This window comes from Mustela nigripes, chromosome 5 (genome assembly GCF_022355385.1).
Source record: "Mustela nigripes isolate SB6536 chromosome 5, MUSNIG.SB6536, whole genome shotgun sequence".
Lineage (NCBI taxonomy): Eukaryota > Metazoa > Chordata > Mammalia > Carnivora > Mustelidae > Mustela > Mustela nigripes.
In genome coordinates, this window is record NC_081561.1 from 61,753,256 (window position 1) to 61,768,068 (window position 14,813).

General features: G+C 49.7%; 1 pseudogene; it reads left to right on the plus strand.

Annotated features, from left to right (window-relative positions):
- The first annotated feature begins 5,693 nt into the window (after positions 1-5,693).
- Positions 5,694-7,834, plus strand: LOC132018640 (core-binding factor subunit beta-like; annotated as a pseudogene).
- The last annotated feature ends 6,979 nt before the right edge of the window (positions 7,835-14,813 follow it).

Genomic DNA, 14,813 nt, shown 5'->3' on the forward strand with positions numbered 1-14,813 from the left:
ACTCTCCCCTTCCTTCTACCTCCTCCTAATCTCTGGACGGGAGAGAGGACTACTCTGGGCTGGGTCCTTCACACGGTAGCACTGTTGGTGCTAGGTAGCACTGTTCTGCTCTCTGTGTGTCCACCCCACCCTAGTTCTGCTCCTCCTTTGGGGGTCCCTTGTCAAGAGAGCTGGTCTCTCCAAACAGGAGGGCCAAGATGGGGGGAGGAATAACTGTACCAGCGACTTGCGGGTCTGCTCTGGCTCCTCGTGACGGACGCTGCTATTGGGGAGGGCATGCTTGCGGCACAAGGCCGGGCTGGGGTTCTGATTGGGCTACGTTCTCTGCTCTCTGGAGCAACTGGTCACCCCTAGTGGGCCTTGGCACCTGGAAAACATGGTGCTAGTTGTGAGAAGACGCCAGTGAGATGATGAACATGATTCCATGCTGGGAAGGAGACAGCAGGCCAGCTGTGTAAAGCCAGCTGTTCCACAGGGGAATACCATGGGAAGTCACTGCTCCTCAGTCCCTGAGTTCCCAGGCCTCCTGCTGCACCCCTGCTGACTGGTGCCAGGGGCAGCTAGCCTCCTCCTCTGGGGTAGACCCAGACCAAGTCACATTGGCTTCTGTGCATGTGTTTGTGGAGCCTGGAGGTCCAGAGGACTTAGCCCAGGACTTGGCTCCCAGCCCAGCATGGCAGCCAGCCTTCCTGCTCCCCTCCCCAGGTCATCGCCTCCGCCCCATGAGGTCGAGGGCAGGAATTTTCCTCTGGCGGGACGGGTGGAGTGTGAGAGGACAGCTTTCCAGGTGGAAAGTAGAGGCTGGGAGTGATGCCCAGGAGGGCGACCACCACTCCTGAGGGGTGGGGGAGCCTGCTCCGCTGATGTCCGGGTGTGGCGTCCTGATGCAATCATTTCAAAGATCATCATCAACATCAGTGAATGTTTGCTGAGTGCTCAGTTCCCTTCTTTAGAAACAGGCCCTCCCCAACCCCTGGGTTGCCCTCAGGAAAGGACTGGAGCCAGCATCCTGTCCAGGAGTGACATTTCAGGTCAGACCAGGAGGGGCCCTCCCCAAGCCCACCCCTGGGTAATAACACCACTCTACAATGGTATAAACATAGTCGACTCTCCAGAGGGCCCTGTAGACCATTTATCTCTCACAGGCTGGCCAGGCTGGATTGTTATCACCGCCGTGCAGAGAAGGAAACAGGCCAAGAGGTAAAGTGACTTGCTTTGGGCCACAAAGGTAATTAGCGGCTTGAGCTGGGGCTTCATGCCAGGCGTGTGTCTTTCCATGCTCCCACCTGGTCTGCGGGGGCTTTGTTCCCTCAGGTGGGCTGCAGAAAGACTGTTGGGTGCTGTGGCCTGGAAGGCAGGGGCTGTAGGAGGGCCGGCAGAGGCCGCATGTCCAGTGCTTCTCCTCGGGAATCCCAGCCAGGGCCTTGCCTGGTCAATAGGAGAACGTCCTCCCCCTGGAGCCTGCCAGGCGCCTGGCCCCCCACACACCCTGACCCGCCCCCTTGACTTAGTTGTTTACTTTTTTTTTTTTAATTTGAGTATAGTTGATGCACGCGTTATCTTCATTTTCGGTGTACAACCCAGTGAGGTGACAAGTGTATACATGGTGCTCTCTGCTTATGAGGGTCGCTTCCACCTGTCCCGTCAGTTGCTCTTTTTTTTTTTTTTAAAGATTTTATTTATTTATTTGACAGGCAGAGATCACAAGTAGGCAGAGAGGCAGGCAGAGAGAGAGGAAGAAGCAGGCTCCCTGCTGAGCAGAGAGCCCAATGTGGGGCTCGATCCCAGGACCCTGGGACCATGACCTGAGCCAAAGACAGAGGCTTTAACCCACTGAGCCACCCAGGTGCCCCCCGTCAGTTGCTCTTATAAGATCATTGACTGTATCCCGATGCTACACCCTGTACTCCTGTGACTCACTCATCCCATAGCTGGAAATCTCTACCTCCCACTCCCCTTCTCCCCTTTTGTCTGATCCTCCACCGCTCCCCTCTCGCAACCATCCATGTGTTCTCTGTATTTATAAGTGTCATTCTGCTTTTTTGTTGGTTTATTCACTTTTTCATTTTTACTTTTTTTTTTTTAAGATTTTATTTATTTCTTTGACAGAGAGAGCAAGAACACAAGCAGGGGGGAATGGCAGGCAGAGGGAGAGGGAGAAGCAGGCTCCCCGCCGAGCAGGGAGCCCGACATCATGGGACTCAATCCCAGGACCCTGGGATCATGACCTGAGCCGAAGGCAGATGCTTAACCGACTGAGCCACCCAGGGCCCCTCCATTCGTCCATTGATGAACATTCAGGTCTGCCCCCCTTTCCTCCCCTAGGCCTGGGAATGGCTCTCATTCTGTGGATGGCTATGCAGGAATCAGCAGGACCCTGCCCAGCCCTGCCACCCACCCCTGACGTGTGTCTGGGTCCTCACAGGAGGCTGGCTTAGGTTAGGTCAGGGCTCTGAGCTCTGGGGAGCTCTCTGAGCAATTCCTTAAAGGGGAGTCATACTCGCTGGAGAAGGGAGTTTTATAGTGAGGGATCCCCAGACTCTGGAAGGGAGGCAGAAGGGAAGGGAGAGCTGTAGCAGGGGTGGAGGGCCTATGTGGCGGCCCTGGGGCTCTCTATCTGCAGAATCAGAGCCCAGGATGGAATTTCGTGGCTCAGCTGAGCTAAGAGCCATCCAGGGATCCTTTTGACAGGATTCTTGGAGATGTCTATCAGGTTTTTGCTCACATGCTTCCCAGGAAGGGGAGATGGCTATCTCAGAAGTCCTCCCTCCCGTCAGTGTTATAATGTCCCTAAATTCCCCTCATTAGGGCCTAATTCTGTTCGCAGACCCACACATGGCCATCTGGTCCCTCTGCCAAGGGTGCTGAACTTTGAAACTTGGCATCTCCACTTACTCACACTGGACTCCTTTGTGCTTCTGTTCCCTCACTAGTGATAGAGGAACAATAACGGTCCCTCTTTTGTGACATCGCTGTGAGGATCAAAATAAGGAAATGTCTGCCCAGCATGAACCATGGTGGCTGGCCCATAGTAAGTGCTCAGTACATGGCAAATATTTTCACCAGAACATGGTTCTTTCTGGCATAACCAGAAAGGTATCCATCCTTCTGCCCACCCCTCTGGGATCTAGTTTGGTCCAGAACAGAGTGCATTACCAAGGCTTGACCCTCCCCTTCCTTCAGCCCAACTCTTTCCTTGTTCTAGACCTTATGCTTCTGCTAATGCGGCCCAAGTTAGCACTCCCTTCACTGGCCCTTCTGGCTCTTGGGACCTTAGAGCTGGCCCAAAACACCGGGTCTTTCCATAGGAACACCTGCAGCTCTCGAGACCCCCGACCGACCCCCATCTGATATTAGAGTCCTTGGCTTAGGACTTCAAAGTCTGTTCATCCAGGTGACATTTCTTCCTGGTTGTTTGGTCTGTCCTGGAATTTAGAGGTGTCAGCTCTTGCCATGAACACAGAGGTGACTGGAGAGCATAGATGGGGACTGGGAGCATCAGAAAGAAGGGTCCAGGAGGGGGTTCTCCATGGGTCGTGGAGCAAGAATTTGGGTGCATCCCTGGGTCCTTCAGCCTAGCTCTTCTAGAAGCTGTACTCTGCCTGCTATGGTTGACAGGAAGTGTCCCTACCACTTGCCTTGCTCACCAGGTGAACCCCTCTCTTAGCCTCTCTGGGCCCAGTTTCTGTCGGGACGGACCTTGTTGACTCACTGCCCTGTGGAGGCCTATGCAGCGCGGCTGCAGAGGTCAGGTGTGTGAGAGTATGGCTCGTGCTGCGGGTGGAGGTTATTATGCTCATTCTTAAGGGCTTACTAATATAATGACTGAGTTAATGAGCAGTGTGTGTTGGGGGAGGGGCCCCTTAACCCACTGGGGGCCTGCTGAGTGACAGGAGTGTTTCCTTAGCCATCCCTCTAGCTGGGGTGGCATGGTCCCTTGGGGGTGTCATTCTGTCATTCTGTTGCCTCCCTCCACCTACCCGTCTTTACCTGGCTCCATTCTTGTTTGGGTGAGAAGGCCCTAGAAGAAGCGCAGCTAGGCCAGGATGTGGAGGCAAGGAGAAGGGAACCTGGAGACTTCGACTACCTGGGGAAAGGAATGAAATGCAGTGCAACTCTAATTCTGTCTGGGTGCTGCCGGGGCTGGGCAGAGTCGGGCACCCAAGTCTGGGGAGGGCTTGGAGGGAAACGGGAGCCTGGATAGGAAGAGTGGAGGGCCTTGGGCATAGGGCTGGGTGGGGGTGGGGAAGGATTTCCAGGTGTTTTTTGAGGCTCTTTGCCTCTCTGACCCAATGGGTTGGTTCTGGCCTCTTTCCTATTGAGTTCATTTCCCCCTGGGATTAAGGGCCCTGAAGAATAGATCAACATATTGATATTTCAGGCTTGGGATACGGGCACGACACACAATCGTACAGGTCTAGTGGTCTCTGTTTCCCAAGAAGACACTGGACACAGCAGGCCCAGGATTCAGAATCCAGATCATGTGGACTGAGTCCTGACAAAGCCTCAACTCTCCAACACTTGCATTTGAGGAAGGGAGGCTCACAGAGACGGGAGCATGCGATGCATGAGTCTGGCTTTTGAAAGATGTGTGACCTCGAGTAGATTACTCACTGTCTCTGAACCTGTTTCCTCATCTATTTAGGGAAACTAACAACATTTACCTCATAATGCTGTGTGTTAAATGAGAAAATGCACATCAAGGGCTCAGTGGGTGCTTGGCACAGAGCCCAAGTTAAGCTCTGTTATGGTGGTCACAGTAATAGCAGGTGTTGGGGGAAAGCTCGCTAAAGAAGGTGGACGGTGAGTGGTGAGAAGGACTTAGGAGAAGTTCATCCAGACTCCTTCCTCAGAATCTGGAAAAGGGAGTATTCACCCAAGAAATCAATAGGGATAGCTTTGGGGAGTGTCAGCCCCAATCTGAGGGCAGAAGTCACAGCCCCGCCCTCACAGAGCCCCAGTCTGAGGGGAGACACAGCTCTGCCCTCAGGAACTCCAGTCTGAGGGTGGAGACACAGCCCAGCCCTCAGGGAGACCCATAGGAAAGGCCTCAATCCCTACTTTTGAAAGCCTTGCTAGGAAGAAATAGGAGACTCACACAGGAAAGGCCAGCACACCTACAAAGCCACGTCCAGACAGAAGGTATTCAAAGCAATCTCCTTGGCACTTACTCTTCAAATGCTGGTAACAGCCCCAAGACCAGGTCCGACCTTCACTCCTGCAAATGATCCCTCAGCTTTTTCTTTCTCTCTCTCTCTCTCTCTTTTTTTTTTTTAAAAGATGTTATTTATTTATTTGACAGACAGAGATCACAAGTAGGCAGAGAGACAGGCAGAGAGAGAGGAAGGGAAGCAGGCTCCCTGCTGAGCAGAGAGCCCGACTCAGGGCTCCATCCCAGGACCCTGGGATCATGAACTGAGCCGAAGGCAGAGGCTTTAACCCACTGAGCCACCCAGGTGCCCCCCTCAGCTTTTTCTAAAGCTGAGACTTGATACTGACTACCTGTGAGGGGTCTTCATTCTAATTGCCCAGGGAATGGGTTGAAGCCAGAGCAAGAGGCATGGTGGGCAGTAGGTCCTCTTCAGGTTCCTCCAAACGTGGTGGGCTATGCCCCTCTTCTCCTGCAGCCTTCCACCCTGCTCCTCATGAACAAATACACAGCGAGTAACCTCTCTACTTCCTCCACCAGGGACATGGAGGATGGAAGGGACACCACCCTGCTCTCCAAAAACCTGGGATTAATCGCTTATGTGTGGAATGGCAGCTGGGCATACAAGGCTGTGTGTGTGCTTGTGAGCGTGTGCATGTGCGTACATGGGCTCAATGCCATGTACATCACTGTTTCTCAAATTGCAGCTCCCGGCCCTTTAGAAATCAGTTTTGTTGATTGAAACCAGCACTTTAGAAAGAAAGGAAATAGAAAAACTAAGGTGCACACATGTACCATGGACTGAAGTTTTGTATGGGAGGTTTTGTTTCCGGTATGTTTTATATGCATGTGTGTAAGGTTATGGTGTAAAATACATTTCTAACCGTGGTACAAAAACAAAACAAAACAAAACAAAAAAAGCCTGAAGGCCTCAGCTCTGGTGGTTGAGCCTCTGCTTCCCTCAGTAGGCCCCCTTCTCTCTCATGGCTCTATCATATCATCTGTCTACCTCAGGCCCTTTGCAGGTGCTATGTTGCCTGCCAGAGCCACTCTTCCCTACTCTTTTCAACATTCATGGTGCAGAATTCAACAGTGAGGCACATTATCTCCTCCCCTCTGCCTTCAAGGGATGCAGATACGGAAGCTCAGAGAGGTCAAGTGATTTGCCCGATATCACAGAGCTAGCAGAGGTGGGTTGGGATTTGAACCCAGGCTTCTCTGATTTCTGAGCTCAGGTTCTTGCCTTAACCCAGCCAGACTTGCCTGGTGAGCGCCTCAGTCCTCTTCCTCCAGGTCCGTGCAGTACCTTCCTCCCTGGGAGAGCAGTTGGCCCCTGTGTTTCCCAGATGATGCCTTCCTGAGGGTCTATACTCCATGTCTGGCATGGGCAACTACAAGGGGAGCTGGCCACAGCTGTGTAGACTGTCTCTGCCTATCTCTCCGGTTGGAGGCATGACCTTGGTTCTTTGGGTCTCATAGAAGCTGGAGAGCCCCTACTTATCACTAACTCCAGCCAAATCCAGCTTCTCAGGGCTGAGAGCTAGGACACCCCAAATAAAGTGGCTCTGTGGGCTCTGGCTTTGGGGAACAGGCAGGTGGCTGGGGTTTGAGAAAAAGGGGGTCCGGTCAGTTTGGGAGGAAGTTGAGCCATGGATGGGGAGCCCCCACTGGGTGGGATGGCTGACGGTGTGCTCCAATGGACATAACCACCCCTGGACAGGGCCTCGGTGGTGTGGGGAGAGGCTGGGGTTCCTGGCTGGACTTCATCTCTAGCAGACTATCCCTTGCCAGGGAGTTAAGGTCAGGGGAAAGAGGAGGACAAATCTAACCCCTAGAGACCCCAGCCTTGGGGCCCTGGGCCCTCGGGGAACTAACTACAGGCTCTGCCCCTCCCTGAGGTGCCCAGCCCAGGGGACAGGTGCCCAAGAGGCAAGGATTTCAGACTGCATTTGTGCTGCTTCCTGACCCTCCTCTCTTAGGAGTCCTTCCTTCCTACCCTTCGGTGTCCGTGAAATCATGGGTGTGATGTGTTTGTGATACATCTATACTAAATATACTGTAGTCAAGCTGGTCAGTGTGGAGCAGACCCCCAGGTGTCCCGCAAGCCTGGAGACCAAGGGCTCAGTCTCAGGATGGGAAAGGTGCCATGCCTTGTTCCTAACCAGAGACCCAAGTTCAAGAACTCAAGCACGAGTTATCAGGAAGCTGAGTTGCGAATGTGAGAATAAGTACATGAGCTTCGGGAACAGGCCCCATGAGGATCTCCAGGCATGCTTCCAGAACACCTGCCCTGACAGCCACTAGGAAATCACTTTAGTGGCCCCAGGAGCCAGTCTGTCTCTGCAGGGTTTTCTAGCCAGCTGGCAAGGAGAACACGACACACCTAGCCGGGAGGATGTGGCAAGGTATGTGGGAAGGCTCCCACGATTCTGAACGGAGTCTTGTTATCTGGAAAGACTGCACTGACCTCTAGAGACTGGATGGTAGGGGTTGCCTGGGGTCTGACGAGGAGCGTGCCCCACCGGCGGATGTGTTAGCACAACAGGCTTTGGAAGAGGTTTGGAGAAGGAGGTGTGGGTTAGAAGACCAAGCAGGTGCCATCGGGAGGAACTGGATGTCAAGAAACCATAAAAGCCTAGTCCTGGCTCCAATTTAGGTGACGGTGATGACCTTCACCTTTGTTAAGTAGCAGCACAGCAGGTGTGCCCACCCAGCTTTGCATATACATTGTTTCTAGTTGGCAGAAAGAGTCACTGAAAGACCAGAAACTCTGGTCACTGGAGGTACTATGGTCTTGTCCTCAGCCTTAGTAACAAGGCATCACACACTGCCATGGTTTTGGCAGTGTGAATATAATACCTGTGTTTCTAAATTTGTAGGCATGCAGCTAATAATTTGAAATTTTTTTCTCTGCAGGCTTATCTTGTTGGCATGATTTTAGTGAGCTGAGACTATCTGCTTGGAAAGCTCCTTTCATCCTCCATTTTATTTTTATTTTTATTTTTTTTAAAGATTTTATTTATTTATTTATTTGACAGAGAGAGATCACAAGTAGGCAGAGAAGCAGGCAGAGAGAGATAGAGAGAGGAGGAAGCAGGCTCCCTGCTGAGCAGAGAGCCTGATGCGGAACTCGATCCCAGGACCCTGAGATCATGACCTGAGCCGAAGGCAGCAGCTTAACCCACTGAGCCACCCAGGCACCCCCATCCTCCATTTTAATTTAAAAGTTTATGTCATTTAAAAGCAAGTCAATAAATTAAAATTTTCATCAGAGGGTTTCTTCCCCCTGCTCCCGGCCCCAGATCAGTTGTTCTTTTAGAATTTTAGATGTGTTGGTTACACAGCTGCATTTTAGGTAGCGACGTTCAGTTAATTGTTTCCCAGTTTTTGTAGTCCATGGCATTGCATTTGAATTATTTGTAAGCTAGAAGCCTTGTGGTGTGGAGCTGTCTACGATAGCCTTTTATTTTTACTTTTATTTATTTATTTATTTATTTGAGAGAGACAGAACACATGTACCTCAGTGCCGGGTGGCAAGCAGAAGGAGAGAGAGAATCTTAAGCAGGCTCCTGGCCCAGCGTGGAGCCCAGGGTGGAGGCTCATCTCAATACCTTGAAATCATGACTTGAGCCAAAACCAAGAGTCAGATGCATAAGTGACTGAGTTCCCCAGATGCCCCTGCCACAGCCTTTTATCACAAAGTTTATAGTTGTTAAAGCTGTAATATCCTTTTAGAATTGCTGTTTTCCTTTTTTTCTATCTTCGGCTGAGTTCGCAGGTGTTCAGAGTGGTTTGACAGCTATCTAGCTGAATTCCTGGGACCAGACAAAATTAAGGTCTCCTACTCCTCCGCTATCTTGGACTCTCTCTTGCAGTATCCTTTTTCTTTTTTTTTTAAAAAGATTTTATTTGTTTTGTTATTTATTTGTCAGAGAGACAGAGAGCACAAGCAGGGGTGAGAGGCAGAGGGAGAGGGAAAAGCAGGATCTCCCCCGAGCAGGGAGCCCAATGTGGGGCTCGATCCCAGGACCCTGGGATCACGACCTGAGCCGAAGGCAGATGCTTAACCCATGGAGCCACCCAGGCAGCCCTTGCTGTATCCTTTTTAATCAGCTTCTTTTTCTTTCCTCCTTAAACATAAACATTTTCAGCTGGTGTTAAATCTAGTCTGTCCCAGATCTGTTTTACTTTCTGTTGTGTGATCATGAGTCTGTGCAGAGATATTCTCCGTAGATGGTAATACTCTACGAAAACGCCTAAAGTACAAGGTTGCCTTCTGTTTTATTCAGGGATTTTAAAAAAGTCAACCCAAAAGGGATAGTGGAGCTTCTTCATGTATGAAACAGCATATTAAATTGGAGATATTGAAGGGGTGCCTGGGTGGCTCAGGTGGTTAAGCATCCGACCCTTGAATGTGGCTCAGGCCGTGATGTCGGGGTTGTGAGATTGAGCCCTGAGTCGGACTCCATGCTCAGCACAGAATCTGATATTCTCTCTCTCTCTCCCTCTGCTTCTGCACTGCCCCTCACCCACTCGTGTGTGCTCTCTCTCTCTCTCTAATAAATAAATAAATAACTTTTAAAAAACAACTGGAGATATTGATGAATCAGCTACCACAGTAATTTGTGTTAAAATCGTATTTAAGGTAGCTGCTTTTAAGTGTATTTTATAATATTTGCTTTTGTAAAAACAATACTGGGTGATAAGATTAGAGAGAAAATGTTCATCTGTGCAGAGGGTACATTTTCTTCATTAATTATTCTGCGAAAAAACTCACAGGTTATACATACGGTATTTTCTAAAAGGACTATTAATAGAACCTTTTGAAATGAAGTAGTATAAGACTATTTTAAAAAATGACTCACTGTCAGATTGAATGCAATTTTTTTTTTGCATACAGCACTGGAAAAAGTGATAAGTCATTGGTACCTCTTTACAAATATTTTTCATGGTTGCATTCATTAAATGTTATTACATTCCTGAATTTTTGCAAAAATGTATTTTATCATAACAGAATGGTATTATTTTAAAGGGTTTGAAAAACTGACGTGGTCAATTCAGAAAAGGAACTGAAGTCTGAATAAGGTCACCGCATTTATGTTTTTATTTTATTTAAATTCAATTAAGTAACATATAGTGTATTATTAATTTCAGAGGTAGATTTCAGTGACTCATCAGTTGCGTATAACACCCAGTGCTCATTCCATCACATGACCTCCTTAATGGCCATCTCCCAGCTACCCCATCCCCCCACCTCCCCTCCAGTAACCCTCAGTTTGTTTCTGACGGTTAAGAGTCTCTTATGGTTTGTCTCTCTCTCTGATTTTGTCTTATTTTATTTTACTCTCCCTCCCCCTATGATCCTCTGTTTTGTTTCTTAAATTCCACATATGATAGTTGTCTTTCTCTGATTGACTTATTTTGCTCAGCATAATGCCCCTAGTTCCAGCCACATTTTGCAAATGTTGAGATTTCAATTTTTTTGATGGCTGGGTAATAGTTCTATCTATCTCTCTGTCTATCTACCACATGTATATCACAGCTTGTTTATACATTCATCTGTTAATGGACATCTGGGCTCTTTCCATTGTTTGCCTATTGTGGACATTGCTGCTATAAACGTTGGGGATCAGATGCTCTTTGGATGACTATGTTTGTATCCTTTGGGTAGGTAAGGTCATCAAATAAAACACATACACATATGCATATATATGTATATATACTTGACTGATGGGGGGAGTGACTTTCAATGTGTATAGGTCTTCTAATTCATAAACATTTCTTGTTTCAGATATGTTTTTACATATCTGATTTTACCTATTTATAGTCAATATTTTTACATATTTATAGTCATGCATGGTAAAGAGTGTGTTTAAATTGTTATAAACAATAATGCATCATAAGAGACTGTGCTGATCTTGTGTAACTAAGGACTATGAATGAATTTGGTTGGTTTTTGGTGTTGTGAACTCAACGTGTTTACATAATCAGGGCCCTCATTTCCCCTGAGGTAATCACCTTTTAAGTGGCCCTCGAAATGGTATTTTAAGATTACTTTACCCCAGAGCTTTTTGGTTTTTGACTTCTGCATTTAATTAATTTATTTATTTATTTATTTATCAGAGAGAGAAAGAGAGCACAAGCAGGGGGAGTGGCAGGCAGAGGGAGAAGCAGACTCCCTGCTGAGCAGGGGGCCCGGCGAAGGGCTCGATCCCAGGACCCTGGGATCATGACCTGAGCCAAAGACAGAAACTTAACTGACTGAGCCACCCAGGCGTCCCTGCACGTAATTTTTTAAAAATAACATGATGATGATAATACATTTTTCTCTATTGCTTCCAGATAGGGGCTTTTTCCCACCAGTAATTAAGAAGAAATGCTATTAAATGTTCATATTGTCATCCTTCCATAAATATTTGACTTTTCCTATCATTCAGCACACTGCTGCTTCTCTCTTAATGCCAGAGTTAAGATCTTTTTTCTCCACGAGTGCAGGCTTTGAAAACTTTTATTAAGTTATTGATACAATTTGATATTTTTCCATAATCTATATTTTTAAAAAATCACATCACGGCATCATATGTCTAAACTCGTCTCCATTAAAACTTGCCTTAAGCTACCAGATTGCCTTTGCCACCACTAGCCATACTGTATGTTTGTTTGTTTAATTTACTTTCATGATAAACTCTCATGTCATGAAAAATAAATAAATAAATTTATTATGATCAACCCAGAATACATGCTGGTCCTTATCTCCTGTGAGGGCATCTCTTCTTCCCTGCTGGGGACAGTGGTATCACAGACCACCCTGCCGGGTCCCCATCAGTTGGGAACTCCCTGGCAGGGACCCCTCCCTTCTTCATTTCGGAGGAGGGGCTCTCCTAGGACGGGTGTCCTATCTCCTTTCTTCTCTTCCCCCTGCTCCCATGGTGACTTTATAAAACATGATTGGAAGTACTACACGCACACAGAAAGGTGTGCAGAACGTGAGTTCTGCTGACTTCAACAGACCTCGTAAGGGGAGCCCCGGTCAAGAAACAGAACATTGTCTGTGCCTCCCCAGGTCCCTTTTCCTCTTCAGCCCCGCCGCCAGCCCTGATCCATTAAGAGAGAGACTCCGACTCAGCTGCAAGGTCTTGGGGGCCTGCCCCTGCTAGAACTTTCACAATCACAGGCCTTATTAGATGGTTGCCGCAAGCCTGGGGGCTGATGTTATCCCCACTCCCAGTCAGGGAAGCTCCGCTGGGAAAGGGTAAGTGTATTGCTGGGGACAGGGGGTCAACAAGTGGTGGACACTGGTCTTCTCAAGGGAATTGCATGTCACCCGTGACCGTCTCATTCTTTAATTTGTGCAAAGAGGGGTGAGGAAGAGTTCGTGGTAGGGTCCATATATCATAAGAAATACAGGTATGTGGACATCTCTGAGATTTGCCTGGAAGCATCCCTCGCTGCTTCTTGGGCCTTCTGTCTGCACCCTTCATAATGCTTCCCAAGGGAGCCTCCAGGTTCTCTCAGGGCCCTGCTGTGGGCTGCAGTTGGCTGGTCCGGGAGTGGGTCAGGGATTCAAGGAATTCGTCTGGGAATGCTGATTTCCTTCTTTCTCTGGAAGTGTGCAAGTCAGCTGGCTGTGGTCAGTAATGAGGAGAAAGCCGGTGTGCAATGGGAGAGGGGGTGGGGGACAGAAGCAAAGCAGGAATGAGAAGAAGCTGGAAGGGCCTAGTGCGGTTTGCAATCCGGCTTCCAGTTGACCCAGAGATCCTACCCCATTCTTCCACTTCCTGCACCTGGGTGGCCATGTGACATGCCCCCCACCATCCCACACAGCCCCACTCCAACTTTCCACGTAAGCCAGTCAGGTGAGTTGTGTCCAGGGAGCGAGAGTATGTTAGTCCATAGAACAGAGAGGAAATAATCAGTCTATTTCTCCCTGTCTGTACACAGAGTTCAGGTTCCAGCTGTTTGAGATACAGATGGCTGAAATGGCCTCCGGTTAAGATAATCCAACTTGTGGGATGGTTGTGAGGGTTGTCTGATGGAACAAATACGAAATACCAGGCCCCACACACTTTCTCATGATGCAATGGATACCAGCCCTCTATCTGATAAGATGTTTACAAATATCTTCTCCCATTCGGTAGGCTGCCTTTTAGTTTTGTTGATTGTTTCCTTTGCTGTGCAAAAGCTTTTGGGTGTCCTTGGTAGGAAGTGGCCGTGGATGACATCTAAGGTGTCTTCAGACTGCACATCCCCCGATCTGGGAGAGGCACTGAAGGATGGGCAGAATTTGGACGCGTTAGATGGGAGAGAATCTGTGGACCCCCTGCTCCATGGAGTGCAGTCCCTCACTCCTTGCCTTCCATCCCGGAGTCCAGCGTGTCCCTGGGGGGCTGCAGGAGGAATGGGAGCTGCTTTGGCTTTGAGACACCATCAGGCAGGTCCATCCCATTCTGTGCCAGTCCTGGGAAGACCTCTAGTGCCCTCTCTCCCTCCCCCATCACAGGGCTAGGGGAGGCTCTGGTGCTCTGGCTGGGCAGTGCCTGGTGGCAGCCAGAGGCAAATCTCCCCCAATGGCTGGATTATATCCGTGTTTGCAGGCCTGGCTGTGGCCTTCTGCCTGGACCTGGGGGCCTGACTAGGGTTTGGAGCCCTGCGTGTGCGGTACAAGGTGGCAGAGATGGGGAGAACTTGGGAACTTTTTCCACTCACCCCAAACTGGGGAGCTTTCCTGTGCTAGGCTGGTGGGCATTGGGCCAGCTCCTGGTCATCTCAGCTAATGAGAAACTTGTAGCTGGGAAGCAAGTTGGGCTGGGGGGGTAGAGAGAGAGAGAGAGAGGCAAAAGGTGGACCACACTTACAGGCGGGACAGGGGCACATGGCGGCTTGGAGGACAGTAACGGGGGAAGGAGCACTACAGACAGGGGCAGAGCCTCCGTGGGGCTAGAGAAGAGAGACAAGGAGGAAGAGAGGCAAGGTCTGGCCTTTCCCCTCCTCCCCTGCCCCAGGCCTCTTGTTGTTGCTGAGCTGTTCCAGAGGCCAGTGTGATTTACATCACGGGTGTGTCCTGAGCACCTGCTGAGCTATGATGACAGACTGTCCAATTTGAACTCCGTTGGACTGGGTAGCCTCCAAAGCTGCTGCAAATAGCTCTGACCTCAGCCATCGGCACGTCAGCCCCACCACTGGCCTCAGGGCTAAGGCTCCAGCCGTCATCACACCACCAGCAGCGTCTCACTACCCCCATGGAATTGCCAGCATCTTAGGTACTGGCCCCATTTCCCAGCCACCCGATCAGGCTCCCACAAGGTTTGGGGGAGCTGGGAACCAGGACTTGAGTCAGACCTCCGAGGGCATCACCTATGCACCAGTGACTCTCAACAATTTGGGCCCCTAAGGGTACAATGGGCAATGCCCGGAGACGTTGGTTCACAACATTTGGGCTGCTGGTGGCATCACTGGGTAGAGGCCAGGGAAGGCGCTAAACATCTCAACAGCACGGAGCAGCCCCCCGACAAGGAATTCCCAAATGGCAATAGTACGGAGGCTGAGAAACCCATCTCTGGAGGCCCTGTGGCCCTCCATGGACCTGACTCTGGCCCTCATCCCGAACTGTCACATCATGCTTCCATTCCTGGACAAGAAGAAACCCTCACCAGTGCATCTTTTC